Below are 14,844 nucleotides of genomic sequence, written 5' to 3' on the forward strand. Positions count from 1 at the left end.
GTAAGTTAGGTTTGAGAAGAGTAGATGAAAACCCCAAAATGCGAGCCAAACTATTCGCAGGTCGAAAATCAATCGAATGTTTCAGACAGAATATTTAGCGTATTATTATTCGGTTTGAGATATAAAAATTCCTCAGGGTGTTCGTTATACGTTTTAGGTACAAAATGTTTGCTTACCAGATTTTCGATATCATCAATTTCGTAAGATCCAGCAGGAATATCGATACTTTTTCGTTAAGTCGTGTCACCGTTTTCGTAATAATAAAATTTTGAACCTTCTTCAATGTTTGGTATAGAGTTGTACGAATGGACACTAGCAAAGTTAATCTGAATTCGGAATCGGAAAACAATCGAATGGATGGATTGAAATCGATGGAAAGCGTCGAAGAACGACTCGTTAGCGTTAATATCATAGACGTGACTGATATAATGTCGATACGACATTTCCTTTAATAATGATTGAAACAACAAAATTTTGAATGAAAATATCAATTATTTTCGATAATAACAACTAATAAACTTTTTTGTGTAAGTTTTATCCACAAAAAGCCCCATAATTTTTGTAGGTATTATGTAGTAGAAACTGTAGGCACAGATGTCCACAATTACTTTGATAAAAATTTTGATACCGATCATTGTTATATGTCATCGTTGCACCTTTTCCAAAATATCGTATCAAGTCCATTGGAGGTATGAGATTACCGAAGCTATCGAAATATTGTACAGCATTAACGTTTTCAATGTAAGCTACCCAATGACTACCTATATTCAATTGAGAATCCAAGTTTACAATAGCACATTCTCCGAATCATATAATGCTCTATGGGTTAGCTTCAATAGGAGTTTTTTGCTTTTTCAAGTAAAGACCTCGTCCTTTGCGTTGATGCTGTTTTTTCGTCCTCCAACTTCACTCAATGCCATTTTAGCTGCCTGCAAAGCCGAAGCACTAGATTTTTTAATATTAATAGAATGTGGCTTCCAATTTTTAGTACTTTTTTGGAGTATATTACATCAAAAGGTCGCCCCCATACCAAGCTTACGTTTCGCTTTCATTTTTGTAGTGACGAGCCAAGCTGCAGCTTTACCCCCAAATTTAGCGTCTTTCGATTTAACCCGTTCTCAAACTTTATTTTCCAACACTTCATCAGCTCCGTGACTATGTTGTGAAGAGCTGTTTTGAGAGTATGCAATATCGTGTTCTCTACAGACTTTGTCTAATGGATTTACATCGGTTTCACCTCGTGCAAGACGTTCTTGTAGTTTCTTACCAGGACCGCGATATTGATAGCATGGTTAGTGTAATTCGAATGGCAGCTTATTGATTAGCGTATTGACGACACCTTCTCCGCGATAAGTCAACATGAGGAATGATGGATGACGTCAATGCGCACGCAACATATTAAAGTGAATCCTTCAACCACCAATCAGAACATGGAGGTCGTTCCACAAGACAATACGTTACCCATAGATAACTTAGACTATTTGAATGATGGTGTCAAGTATCTGAAAAAACATGGCAAATTATTACCCAATCCGTTTCGCGCCATCATATGCGGTCCATTGGGGTGTGGAAAAACCAACGCAGCATTATCGATATTATTCCATCAGAATGGAGCCAAATTTGAAAATGTCTACGTGAACTTAAAGTCGCTCTATCAACTGAAGTATCAGCTGCTTCGAGAGATATTGGAAAAAACCAAAGAAGTCAGTTATTTACCATTTCAAAACAACGAAGAAATTCAGAGTCCAGAGGCGGCTAAATGAAATTCCATATTCATATTCGATGATGTAGCCTGCGATGGTCAGTAGAAAATTCGTGAATATTATTCGATGGGTCGTCATAAGGGCATTGATGCCATGTGTTTGTGTCAGACGTATTTCAAGATACCTAAGCAACTGATACGTGACAATTGAAACATGATTGTATTATTCAAGCAAGACGAAATGAATTTGAAACATGTATTCGACGAACACGTCTCTCCCGATATGTCTTTCGATGGATTCAAGAGAATGTGTGCCGAATGTTGGCGCGACAAGTATGGAACTTTTATCATTGTTAAGGAATGCAATTCAAATGAGGGGCGATATCGAAAATGCTTCGACAAATACATAAATGTGCGTGAATGAAAATGGAAACGTTATTTGTCAATATGAAACCGCTCAGTGAAGAAGTTGATGTGCGCAAGAACAAAATTAACGAAATTTCAAAAAACATAAGAAAAAAGTATCTAGCTTTAAAATTGGGAAAGTCTGAAGAGGATGAGTTGTTGCAAAATTTTTTTCAACCTATATCGAAACCGCAGAAGGATATTGCTGAAATCTCTGAAAAATCGGTAGGTCATTTGAGACAACGTAGTGATGTCACCAAGAAGGAGGAGAAGCAAGATGAAATGGAAACGGAACCATTCGATCAATCTCAACCATTACCACTCGAAAAGACTGCTGAAACGACGGGAAAGGATGATGATGAAGTACTCCACGAATCACCACCACCACCACCGTCAATGGAAAATATTTCAGAGGAGAGTATGATAGAATATCTGGAGCAGTATCCGCCCATATCACACAAATATGTCATGAAACACTGGGCTAAAGACAATTCAATCGATAAAATATACGGACCAGTTTATGACGAGTCCTCTTCAAAATGGATTCTCGGTAGAAACTACATTGACTTTAATAAACGTGGTAATATTACACCTGAAGGACTCCCCTTCAAAGGAACTCCAGGACTATATAATTTGATCTTTCTCGATGAACCTGAAGACTATTATAAAGAGGATCGAGCCTCTTATAAACGTTTGTTGAAAGTAACACAAGCCCACCTGAATGCCAGAGGATCCATGAAGGGAACACAAAAATGGAAATGGTCAGATGTAATGAGGCCCATGTTTCGTAATCAAACACTTGGTAAGGGTTACGAAAATGTAATGAACAATGATGTAGTTGATTCCAGCATTTTACAAACGAATGCCATCAACACTCATCGTTGGATATATAATGACAAGCCCTTCGAATATGTGTATTGGGATGATCCGAACGAGTTATGCGATAGATTAAAGCTGCTTATAGCTTCGAAAGATGCTGGAAATACGTCATATGACAATAAAATTACAGCTATATTCAATGAACTCAGAGAAGCCAACATTATTCAGTGATAAATCATTCAAAATGACATGTATTCCATTCCAAAAATTTGATGCGATAATGTAAAATTGACATCAAAATCGCAACGAAAAAATGTCAAAAATTCAATGCGATAAAACGATCATTTCTGTCACTTTAATCGCAACGAAAAAACGTATTTTTCAAACCATCATTTCGTGCAATAACCCGTATGATTTATATTGTAACATGCTACGGAAAATAATGCAAAATTGACACTGAAATCGCATCAAAAAATGTCCAAAATTTGATGCGATAAAACATTCATTTTCATCACAAAAAACGTATCAAAAGTTCAACAGAAATTCAATGCGTTGAAACAATCATATCTTGGTCGCTTAGAAAAAACGCATATTATTAGAATCTTATCGGTGTATGTCACATTTCCATCATGACTATCGACAAGTTTGGACGCAGCTCCAATAGTAAACGAAAGCAATTTGCAACATAAGCAGTAGGCACTGGTGGAGGTTTACTACACACACCCGATGGCAACATTGATTCCGATAATTTGAAATTATGTAATGTGAAAAGATCTACGAACGCATCAGATGCAGTCAATAAAGAGTACATGGATGAAGTTGAGAAAAAAATTGATGCAACTATACAGAATCAAAGCGGTCGACGTCAAAAACAAATGGCCCAAGTAAATGAAAATGTAGCAAAGATGCGAGAGCAAGTCGATCAATGTCAACATCAAATAAATTAAGTTAATGATAAAGTAACAAACATGAGTAATGACATTCATAAACAAGATAATGTGAACAACGATTCGACGCTAAATTTCAAAAACTTGATACCAATTTTATTCAAATGGTACAAACAAATATAGTACGCAATAACGAGGTGGTGGCACGTTACAAAAAATTAAATCAGCAATATGTAAGTAATATTGAAAATATTCAAGCAGATTTGTTAAAGAAAATAACAGAAATTACCGATTTGGTTCATTCGCATAACAAAACTTTGGAAATTGAACAAAACGACAAAGAGCACTTTCAAGGTGATATCTCTAAACAAATTTCCAAAATAAATTGGAATTTAGCGAAGGTACAATCTGATATCAAGAAAATCAACAAAATGTAGTTCATCATAAAATAACAAGTTTAACATTCTCGATCATCAGTCCGTCACATTACTTCCAAAGACAAGATTCAACTTGCTCGTGAACTGCATAAACCTATTAGAAAAGATTTTCCACGTCATACCGTAATCAAAGGACTGGATGATCTGTGGTAGATGGACTTGGCTGAGATGAGATCATTCGCTCATCAAAATCGAAATTTCAATCTCATTTTAGTTGTCATCGATTGTTTTTCGAAATTCGTGTGGACATTTTCAGATATTTTTGAATATACGAAACGTTGTCCAAAAATCTACAAATCGATCAGGGGATGGAGTTTTACAATAATAAATTTCAAACTTTAATGAAAAAACATGGAATAAATCATTACAATACATATAGCATCATGAAGGCTTCTATATCTGAATGTGTCATAAGAACGTTAAAAGAAAGACTTTTCAAATATTCCAATTTGAATGGTATCTACAAATGGATGAATGTTTTGCCTGAAATCACAAAATCCTATAGTGATACGCGGCATTCAAAGACGAGCGCGAAACCTTCAGAAGTCAACAAAAACAACGAAAAACAAATTCGCAATTCAACATACTCCCACCTGAAAATAGCTGTGCCAAGAAAATTCAAAGTCGGTGATGTTGTGCGAATCAGTAAGGCGAAACGCGTTTTCGAAAAAGGCTACACACCCAATTGGTCTACGGAATTATTAAAAATTATCAAAGTCAATATTATTAACCCCGCCACTTTTATGTTTGAAGATATGCATGGTGCACCTAATAGAGGTGCTTTCTATGAGAAAGAATTGCAAAAAACTGCAAATCCTGATATATATCTCGTGGAATGGCTCGGTTTAGATAGCAAGCATAACAGTTGGATAGAAAAAGCAGATATTTTGTAACTACTTTTTCGATGAGCAGTGTGAAGTCCGCCATTCTCATTATCGTCACACACACACATACATCAACATGAGTTCCGAAGAAAGTGGTTATTTTAGTGATGAATTAGATAGAATTTTAATGAAATATGAAGTGTCTGCCAAAAATGAATGTCATTTACTGCTACAAACTATGTTTTCACAATAGTGGTGGGATTCTCTCCAGCTAGAACATTCAGTGCGACAATTGTAGTGAAGCAACCTTTCAAACCGAAGAAAATATTATTCAGCATATTCAAATGGGCTATTTTAATCAAGCTGCTCATACAGAAGAAGACTGACTTTTTCGAAGAAGACCTTTCAACATTTCCAGATGAGTATGATCTTACGATATTCCCTTGTGGTGATTATCGTAAAGTCACACAACTAATATATGATGATACGAAGTGCTTAGCGATTGCGAAACACGGTATTGAATTTCTATTTTCCGAAGAAGAAATGTACCAAGTAATCCAAGCTGATAAGAATTTGCTATCACATCGAATTGCCTTATTGGAAAACATTAACTTTTGTGTTGATTATTATAGTACAATAGATAGTATGAAAAGATTTTTCAAAGATAAACAAGACTTAGAATTATTAGAAAGATCCTGTGAAATACCAAATACTTCATTTTGTAATGCTCTCAAAGAATATATATATATATATATATATATATATATATATATATATATATATATATATATATATATATATATATATATATATATATATATATATATATATATATATATATATATATATATATATATATATATATATATATATATATAGGTTAGACGTTTCTGGAAAACGCAAAGCATGATTTTTCTGAAAATTCGACCTCTCACATTTCCTTACCTGATCTATCGATCTAAAATATTTTCAGCATTGCGGCGTTGCCGCTTCTATCAAAAAGTCCCACCAATTATATTTTTTTAAATAGAACACCCCGTATATTAATACATTTTTGGAATCGCTCTAGTATTTTAATACTTTTTTGTTTATGATGTCCTGTACCTATCTCTATCTGTTTCCGAAATAAAAAATAAACTGTGCTAAATATGGTCCAAAACATAGCCTTAATTGAAATTAAGTACATCAGTACTGTCAATTCATGAAAAATTGATATTTTGATGATAGTTTGGACAAACTCGAAATATCCGAACAACACCAAGAAATCGACTCCACATCATATAGGGCGTGCTAAAATTACTATTATTTCCATTGTGCATAAAAGTAGTCGAGAATTCAATTTTTCAAATGAAACCCCTTGTATATTACTCGATAAATTGAAAGATGGTAAAAAATGCTTCAAGATGATATACATGTCCCTATACCTAAATTGTCAAGTTTTCTTAATAAAGCCGTTTGTGTGGAAAAATTGTTATTCACGTTTTACCTACAAGTGTTGAAAGTGGCATTTTATTTTGTGAGTGGGGATTATTGCAAAACGAGCATCAGCAAGTGGAGCAAACTCACTAGCAAAATAAAATCACTTTCAACAAATGTATCATACACATTTTGTTGTATAACGTTACTGCTGATAATAAAAAAAATTATAGGGTCCATGGGATTTGTACAAACGGTCTTTGGATTACAAGGTATATGTTACAGCTACATACGCCAACTCACGTTATTTTAAGGAGGATTATTGGTTAGTCATGAAGGACTTTCTGTAGTTGGACTGAATACTACTTCGTCATCGTCAGTAACTTCACAGGTATTTAATATTACCAATAGCACGAACTGCATGTGTGAACTTTTCTAAATGATTTTTTGGTAGGTGTTCTGATTGAAGTGTTTCTATCAAAGAGATTTTCAATAACAGTTGTACAAAAAAATTTTTTAAAGAATTTGATTTCTAGGTAGCCGTGGAAAAAGCTTATGACAGTTTGGTGACTTTTATAAGTAATTGATAAATGGTTATTGACGGTGTTTAAAAAAATCGCCAAAAATGAATGCAAATATTGATTATTCAAACGAAGTTCTTATGAAATTATTCATTATGCACGGACAGTGTGATCAAATCACTGCCAGAACTTGTAGAAAATTCAACCAAATGTATCCTGAATTGACACCAATGAACGAGAGGAAGTTTGTGAGATTACAAAATAATTTCCCTAACTATGGCTCCATGTTAAAAGCGCCTTCAACATTACCAAAACCTGTTACTTCAAATGAGGACAATACTGTTAACGTTTTGGCATATTTTTATGCATATCCAGAAGCTTCCATTCGCAGTGCAGAAAAAGATTTAGGTGTATCACATGCTTCAGTACAACGAAGTTTGAAAAATCACGGAATTCATCCGTATACATTTACCAAAGTTCAAGCTCTAAAAGCAGAAGACTTCGAACGTAGAATGCATTTTTGTGAATCCCTTTTGATTCATACACAAGAAGATCGGGAATTTTTGTCGAAAATAATTGGGAGCGACGAATCAAAATTTATGAGAAATAGTATTTTCAATAGAAGGAATGAACATTTTTGGGCTGATCATAATCCTCATGTTAGAAATGAAATGGGTTCTTAAGAAAAATTTGACCTGAATGTTTTCTGTATTCTGAAGAACAATAAAATTAGCTTTTTTATTCATGAAGAAACACTGAATGCAGAGAGATATCTCCAAATATCAAGAACGACTGTAACCGATTTTCTTGAAAATTTGCCTTTAGAGGAATATAGGAATTCGTGATTTCAACTGGACGGAGCGCCAGCTCATTTCACTCAGGAAGTTTCCAGGAAACTTGACGAACTCTTCGACGATCGTTGGTTTAGGCGTTTAGGGTCGTCGGATTGGCCACCGAGATCACCCGATCTCACACCACTTGACTTTTTCATGAGGTATTTCAAAAGAAAGGGTATACAGTACTCCAGTGCCTACCAAAGAAGAATTGCGACGGCAAATAGTGCGGAGTATTGAAGATCTGGATCCCCAGGAAATTGAAAAAGCAACCACAAGTCGCGTACAAAAAAACATTTTAAAGTGTTTAGAATGTAATGGACAACATTTTCAGCATTTATTGGGAAAATGTGATATTTTGTTTACAATTTTGTTATTTTGAATCATCCTATTCTGTTATTGTCTGCACTTTCACATGTTTTAGCCCACACATTCTTACTTTTTACCTAGAAATGACTGATTTTTGGTACAGTTGTTCCCTGGAAACTTTGAGCCATAGTTATGGAAATTATTTTGTAACCTTACAAACTTCCTCTCGTTCATTAGTGTTAATTCAGGATACATTTGGTTGAATTTTTTACACGTTCTGACAATGATTTGATCACTTTGTTCATGTGTATAATAAATAATTTCATAAGAACTTTGTTTGAATAATCTATATTTGCATTCATTTTGGCAGATGATTCGAAACACTGTCAATAACTCTTTGTAAATGACTTATAAAAGTAACCGAACTGCTATAAGCTTGATAATTCCACTGTTACCTAAATCCAAATTCTAAAGAAAAAATATGTTTCTAGAAGAAGCGACTTTATTGAGAAAACTTAACGATTTAGGTAAAGGGACATGATGAATCAATCTGAAGCATTTTTCACCATCTTTCAATTTACCGAGTAATATACAGAGGGTTTCATTTGAAAAAATGAACTTTTGACTACTTTTATGCACAATGGAAATAATAGTAATTTCAGCACGCCTTGTATGATATGGAGTCGATTTCTTGGTGTTATTTGAATATCTCGAGTTTGTCCAAACTATTATCAAAATATCAATTTTTCATGAATTGAGAGTACTGATGTACTTAATTTCAATTAAGGCTATTTTTGGACCATATTTAGTACAATTTATTTTTTATCTCTAAAACAGATAGAAATAGGTGTAGGACATAATTGACAAAAAAGAATTGAAATACCAGAGCAATTCCTAAAAATGTATTAATATATGGGGTGTTCCATTTGAAAAAATTAAGTTGCTAGGACTTTTTGGTGGAAGTGGCAACGCCACAATGCTGAAAATATTTCAGAGCGATAGAACAGGTAAGGAAATGTGAGAGGTGAAATTTTCAGAAAATTAATGCTTCGCGTTTTCCAAAAACGTCTAACCTACCATCGACCGTGAGTCACACTATATATATATATATATATATATATATATGTATATATATATATATATATATATATATATATATATATATATATATATATATATATATATATATATATATATATATATATATATATATATATATATATATATATATATATATATATATATATATATATATATATATTTATATATATATATATATATATATATATATAAGGAAATAGTTTTGAAAAAGAGAATGAGCGATTGTTTATTTTTTTGAAAGCCATACACTGATTACCAAAGTAACCAATAAAATCATCGATACTAGATTCGCTGTCATCTGACCCTATGAATCTATGATTTGCCGGATAAATATGTTAATGAGTTCATACATGATTCCCTATCTTTAATGTTACAACAAATTGTTTTCATACATGAAACATTCAATTTAGTAGGCTGCCGGAAAAGAACAATGTGAGTGGCAGTTGTCATCTAAAACATACATAAAAAACCGTGATTATGATTTGTTATATTGCCCTCACGGAAGCGTATAAAATGACTGTGGTATCAAGTAGCGTTTATCATCATAAGAACTGAGAGAAATTTTCGTTTGTTCTATACTGAATACTTTGTGTCCATATGAACGGATACTTCTTTGGTTTGCACTTTGAATTTTATATTGTTTCAAGCATTTTTCAAAATCTTCATTGAAAATTTTATATTTAACAATATTATATTTTACAACTTTAGATTTTTTTACTATACCTTAATTTTGAATATCACAATCGATTTTCGTTTTATTCAATTGTTTCCGTTCCAAACGTTGTTTTTCTTTATCCTTCTCCTGGTCATTTACTTGCATTTTTTATGTATACATTTTTTATCTCAATCCTACGAAATATGTAATAATTTTTCCATTGGCTTCATATTTTATCAAACCAGGGACTTTTTTATTTAATTTTTCTATTTCATGCGGCTTATTTTCTGCATAATCTGATGTATCGAATTTATTTTTATATTTTTTTATAACCTGATCATATGCATCTAAGCACCGCAATTCATATATGAAACTATCCGTATCCATATACAACAACATACAATTCTTCCCTTTCATCGTGAGAAGCATTAAACCATAATGAAAATCATACATCAATAATTTAGATATTTCCAAAATTGCTGCACCTATATACAACGGTTTATTGAAAAAAACGTCTGTTTTTTTGAGCTCGATAGCAACCAAATTATCATCAAAAATTTCGCAATTATGGAAAATAAAACTTACAATCAAGTTTTTGGCACCATATCTTCCATTCCATTTCCTGCATAATTTCACTATTCTATGTTGCCTTATATTCTCCACGGTCTTGCCAAAAATTGAATTTATCATTAATTTGAAAAGGTTTTTTTCGAAACTACTATTAGCTTTAGTACTCAAATTGGTATTCAACTCAATGTATGATCGCAGCCATGCAGATTGATTGAATTTTTGTTAATATTGATCCGTTAGAATAAGCTTATTTGAGATTTCTATAATGTATAATAAATTTATTTTTATTATAAATTGTAGTCGTTAATTTTGGTGGTTCAGAACCGGGCGGTATTCGATGTTCAGCAGCAAATGGAAAGTCTTTATATGAATCATGAAGCTTTTTTGGGTACTCTAAATCTACTTGAAAAAAATAACCTTTTGGCGCATCGTCTGCTATCGTCATCATGTTAATATAATCATCATCACTTTTTGATACAATGCCAAATTCATCAACATTTTCAATCCATTTGAATCCCCCTCAGGGTAAAAGTTCACTCAGCCCACTCATAAAGATTATTCACATCTAAATAAAGAATATACTTAGATGACTTCTTAGGATCATAATTCGGCATATATTTATTGTGCGCCTCTGAAAATCGGTTGCTGCAAACAGATATTCCACCTCTTATGCTTTTTTCTATGAATAAAATCATATCAACATCCTTTAATAATTCTAATTCACACTTTGTATGCTTCAACATGCAATCCCACATATATCCAGGCATAGTGTAATACCATGCTGGATCTAAGTGGTATATATCTCGACATTTTTGCCTGAACTGCTCAAAAATATCTCCACTACACCTGTAGTGGCTTCTCCACTACAGGTACGATTGTTTTCATTTTCATATTTATCATTTTTGAAATTTCAGCCATTTCATTTTCAAACCAATTCATACAATTTTCTCCTCTATAACTATTGAAGTATGATAATTTATCATCGTATGAGCATTTCAGGTAGTAACCTGCACTGAAAGGTACGTGTTTTTGATATTTTTTCGTTTTTCTATTGAAATTAACATTAGAATCCGCCAAATCTTTCAACTGATATTCAAAATCAGCGTAAATTATGAATGAAGAAGATTGTTTGTATACAAAATTTCTGAAAGCTACATGATTGTATTTAGGAACTTCATTTTACAATTATTCAAATCCGAACATAATTTCTCATGTTCAGTTAATTCACTTTCACTAGAAAAATAATTTACTCAGGGGTCACAAATGAATATCTAACTTCTTTTAGCTGACATCTGTGAACCAAGTAATATATCACTTACTCTCCTTCATTTTTCTGAAAAAACTTTAACTCTTCACTATTCTGAATGAATCAGCTGGCTGAGGTTTTCCCACGTTGATAGTTCCCTCGTAAACTAACGAATACTTTTCTCCAGTGAATTCAGTCAAAAATGGTGTACTCTTCATTTTGATTTGGTGAAAGCTGCTGGCTGAATCAAGAGTAATGAAGTATTAGGCTTTTCCCAGTTTTTCTAAAATATCATCAATATTAGGAATAGGAAATCGATCTTCAATTGTTTTATTGTTCAATTTTCTGTAATCAATTACAATACACCATTTTTGTAATCCACTTGCGTCTGGTTTTTTTGAAACTATCCAAACTGGACTTGACCAAGGGCTTGAACTATTTCTTCGCACCCTGTACACTTCGACGTCAGGTTTGTTTTCAATGATGTATTTTGAGACACTCCGTATACAATGACGAATCGCAGGTCAAGTTGTCATATTTTTTCTTAAATCTGATTCATTATTATAAAATATATCATTTTCGCGCTTCCAATTTTCATCGAGTAGTTCACGCTTAATTTTCAAACCGGCAACGCTACATTACTCCATAAACATTGATTTATTGTACAACTGGCAACACCTGCTTGCACTAGCAACCGTTAAATCTCGATACCATCTCCATCTCTCTTTGCATCGATTACGTCACACGCGTCTCTCGCTCTTACACACACATACACATCTTTACATGAAATATTAATTATTTCCCAAATCTAAGTATATTTTCCTATCTTCAATATGATAATGACGATTACATTCTACGGAAATCAAAAATAAAAATGCTGTCAAGTATAATGAATGAGTCAATTTCGGTTCCGACAAAACTAACGCAATACCCAACATTCGCAGTTAACTTCAATATCTTACGTAGGTGTAGAGGCTATGGACAATGTCTACCACGCGGACGGTCCAGGTTCGAATCTCATAACTATAAACTTTTTTAATTAAAATCACGTGACAAAGGGGCCTGAGCGCTGATGCGGAATCCCAAGGGGGCCGAGGGCGGAGTACTAAGGGAGCTGATAGATTAGAGTACCAAGGGGACCGAGGGGCGGAGTTCCACGCTTGAATCGCTACGATACTCGTTCCATCCTGCGTCGATGACGTCACACGTTTCCCCCACTCCTGTTTGAACCAAAAATTGCAAAAAGTTCAGCTCCATAAGAAAATACATGGGATTTTGCGCCAGAACCCGCCTTGTTCATCTACTAATGTTTTTCATTGAAAGGTATAATTTTTTATGGTCGTTAAAATAATTTACTAACTATGAATTATAATGTCTATGATTGATATAATTTAATCAATTTTAAAATCTAGTGATTTCCAGTTTTACATACTGAGTTTCCTTCAAGACGAAAAGCACCGAAGCTGTGTAACAAAGAGATTATAGGTTACATTATTTTGGCCCACAACTTATGAGGCTCACGGATGAGAACGTCATATTCAAACCAGAAATGGTGTTTGAATACAGTGCCGATGCAAGACCTAAATTTGATGTGGGCAAGATACATTTCGCGAGGCCCTCTGGTACATGAAGCGAGATTGCATCTGCATGCGATACCTTGATTGGCTTTCTATTGAGGGGATGTCCCGAGGTGTCTTACCGGGGATTTTTCGCGATAACAGCTTAATGATTGGAAACGACAAAGATGATAATTTTTCAAATGATAAATTTCAAGTTGTGTGACCTTTCTTTTTTTTTTCAGAAAACTGGCTGAAGTATATCTAACTGGTTATCTTATGTGCATATAGTTTTCATTCGCTCTTCATTGTAAATGTCTGCTAATGATCCATTTCAGCTGAAATGTTTGAAAATTCTTCTAAACGTTGGTGAACTTATTTTTTGATGTCGTCAAAAATATTTCTACATTCATCATACAAACATCATTCAATAACCAACTCAACAAATCAAAACAAATTCTGCCTTTCGAACTAACGAAGTTGAACGAGGCTTTTCTCAAATCAAGAGTGAAATAAACCAGAACTCTCAACAGATGAGTCATGATGAGTCAAACTGTCGAACTATTTACATTTAGTCCGCTCATTTTTTTGGGGGGTTACTTGTGATATCTTCGGGATAGTTTGCTGAGATTTGTTCATCTGAACATCTGAACATCTGAAGTATGTTCATCAGGAATTTGAAAACCAATTTCATACTTTGATTCAGAGATTATCTATATGTACATCATTATGAGCAATGTTTTCAAAACAATTTGCAAAATTCTCATATACTACTGAATAATATTGCAAAAAAGATTATGTTGACGGTTACATGAAAATATATAAATCCAAGAGACTAATTTTTCTGACAAGTTTCACTTCAAAATAAATTGTGCCGAAGTGAATTGATTGTAACCACTCTATATATGTAGTGATCCAGAATACTGATATGTGGTTACTTGAGAAATGTAACGATTCAGACTACTGAAAAATGTATCATATGAGAGTAACTCCAATTACTCCGAAATATATGTGTCTGTTCAAGATATGTTATGATTCAGAATACTTCAAAAATATATCATACGAGAGAAACTCCAATTTTTCAAAAAAAAATATGAAAATTTCAATAAGAGGCCATGTTTCTAAATTAACATATAACTTTCAATTCTGAAATTTTCCCGTATTTTGCGATACAAAGGTACTTCATTCCTAAACGAATTTAATATATTTTGACTCACCCTGTATGCTATTTTTATATGGTTATCAAACATAGACTAGATCTGACTGTATTCAAATTACGATTTTATTTCCGAAACTGTCTCCCATTGAAATTTTCGAAATGGATAATGAACCAGTTTCAAAAAATGTCCTTATTATAGGGTTTTACATATATTTTCTGAAATTATAATATGTTCCAAATCAGTCCTACCTTATCATGAAAAGTTCGTTCACAAAGTAACAAATAACTAACACAGACTAAATAACAAATTAAAATATTCTATTTTATAGTTTCACGTAAGTGAGCACGACCTTTCACTAGACACAAATTCCAACTTCGATAATTTGTTTTCACCAGAACTTTAA

At 33.2% G+C, this 14,844-nt stretch overlaps 1 protein-coding gene across 1 annotated transcript in view; it reads right to left on the reverse strand.

The window, feature by feature from the left end:
- LOC111516200 (cytochrome P450 4C1-like) overlaps window positions 1-14,844 on the reverse strand; it is a 221,581-nt gene extending 206,737 nt beyond the window's left edge. The window contains exon 1 of the mRNA XM_074186176.1: window positions 14,690-14,844. The gene's annotated coding sequence lies outside the window, so the exon portion shown is untranslated. The remainder of the gene's footprint in view (window positions 1-14,689) is intronic.

The sequence above is a fragment of the Leptinotarsa decemlineata genome, unplaced genomic scaffold (assembly GCF_025532065.1).
Source record: "Leptinotarsa decemlineata unplaced genomic scaffold, Ldec_3_MD MMD2_tig00078422_RagTag_RagTag, whole genome shotgun sequence".
Classification (NCBI taxonomy): Eukaryota; Metazoa; Arthropoda; class Insecta; order Coleoptera; family Chrysomelidae; genus Leptinotarsa; species Leptinotarsa decemlineata.